We start from the raw sequence: 2,382 nt of genomic DNA on the forward strand, positions 1-2,382 counted from the left end.
GTTCCACACTTATTTTGGTCAGTTTTAAGGATGATGATCCCACTGATATTTTTAGGAAAAACAGTTGTTAACTAATAAATACTAGAGAGAAACAAAGAATAGTGAATACTTAATTATTCAAACTGCTTTGGAGTCCTTCTTTTAATCTCGTCCTAAACCATTCATTTAGTTCTGTGCCCTTTAAGGCTTAAGTTTTTTAACTGTCACTCAAGGCAAAAACGGAAGACTCCTTAAATTATGTTAGAAATAGTTCCCAGATAAGGTGCTCCACCAAAGAGAGAAAGGAAGGAAAGAATAAGTCCTGAGGTAAATTAACCCTGAACGTACACGGGCAAACTTTACCCTCAAACTCCAATGCAGTGAAGCGAACACTAACAATTCCACCAGTGATTGCACAGTGTTTTAGCGAGGAGGTGGGTGAGAGAGAAGGGAGAATACCTAGGCTCTTAAACAAATATGACCAGATTTATTTTACCCTTTTTTTCTAATAGCCTTTATTTTTTAGAGCAGTTTTAGGTTCACAGCAAAATTGAGTGAAAAGAAAAAAATAATTGAATAAGAAGTACAGAGATTTTCCATATACTACTTGGGTCCACACGAGCACAGGTTTCCCACCATCATTGCCAGAGTGGTTTATTTGTTACAGTCTGTGAACCAACATATCATTATCACCCAAAGCCTGCAGTTTACATTAACCTTGAAGGAAACCAAAATTTTGCCACCCTAAAGCTGCCTTTTGGGATATTGACTTTAAGCTGTTGGCTAAGAAACAAGGCTCAGAAAGAACCTTTGAGCCTTCCTCCCTTTCCTGCCCAAGAGATTCAGAAAGAGTAACCTGCTTTGTAGGGAGGGAGCCTGACCTTAACCACCATAAGAATATTTACCCTGGCATTACTTGGAAAGACTCCAGCCTTTTAGGTAGACACCCCAGGGTGCCATTGTTTCTGAGTTGCCTAGCAAGACATTTGTATGTTCTGCTCTTCTTCAACAACCTGTAAATTGCCCATTCTCACTTCTGAAATTTAATACACCATCCCCGCCTTTCTCTTTTGTCCAAAAATGTCATATATACCCAATGTTGCCTCACTGTCTTTGGAGTTTTCGTGCTCATGTGAATTCCCCAGGCACATGTATTAAAACTTTGATTGTCTCCTGATAATCTGTCTCTGTGAATTTGATTATTAGCCCAGCTAAAAGAACTGAAAAGGTGGAAGGAAAAATATTATTTTTTTAACCCCCACAGTGCTCACTCTTAGCGTTTTGTGCATTCTGTGGGTTTGGACAAACGTGTAATACCACGTGTCCACCATTATAGTCTCATATAGAATAGTCTCAGTGCCCTAAAAATCCCCTGTGCTCTGCTCATTTATCCCGACCTCTGGCAACCACTGATATATTTTGCTGTTTCCATAGTTTCACCTTTTTCTGAATGTCACATTAGTCGGAATCGCACAATCTATAAGCTTTCCTCCAATAACCCCCTCGTTGACAACAGCCTCTCTCAAGTCCATTAAAGAGCTTTCACCTCTGTTTCTCTGGGCTTGCACATGGTTCACCATTAGCCCGCATGTCCCGAATCGCAATTCCTTGTTGCTTCCAAGTAAATCCATTTTACTAGAGAAATATCTGGCTGTCTATTTGCTTAAGGCCAACAGTCTCAGGGAAGAGAGAATCAGGCAGAAGCCTTGTTGCTTTTTATAATCTAGCTTTGGAATTCTAGCATTCTGCAGCAGAATGCTGTTTATTGAAGCAGTTGTGAAGGCTGCCCTCCCCCCACCCCAGGTCTTAGGGGAGGGAAAATAGATTTTGCCTTGTGATGAGGAGTGGAAAGTTTGTGGGAGAACATGTGAAACCGCAAATATTGCTGTTGCTATTTTTGGAAAATACAATCACCTTCGTATGGCGGAGACTTTGCTAGGTCCTGGGGATTCCTAGTGAAAAGCCCTGGTTTCTGACTTCAAGACCAGAGAAAGGATACGTGAAAATTGGGGGAACAGACAATAATACTAACAATTTTAAGTCGTAGGGTAGTGAATAACCAGGGTACTTTGAAGCTCAAGAAAGATTTCACAGGGAAATTGTTTCAGAATCTTATGCAAACTCTCACCTGCATTTGTGAAAATAGAGTCAAATCTGCAGGATCCCACTCAACAGAAGCCAGAAAACTACCTCCTGATGCCATTAGCACAGAACCTATGGGTACCCATCTCCCTCGTGGGTTGTCACAAGTTTTCCTCAGTCTCCTTGAGAAAGACAAGATGCTGACCAGAACCTTTCACACTTCTTACAAGGTGGCAGTTTGGGCCAGACCAGGGCAGAGGCAGTGGCTCAGACCTCTGGAGTGAACTGGAATTGTTGACAGAGTTAGCATGTTCCAGCAGG

Source organism: Pteropus vampyrus, unplaced genomic scaffold, assembly GCF_000151845.1.
Source record: "Pteropus vampyrus isolate Shadow unplaced genomic scaffold, Pvam_2.0 Scaffold5, whole genome shotgun sequence".
NCBI lineage: Eukaryota > Metazoa > Chordata > Mammalia > Chiroptera > Pteropodidae > Pteropus > Pteropus vampyrus.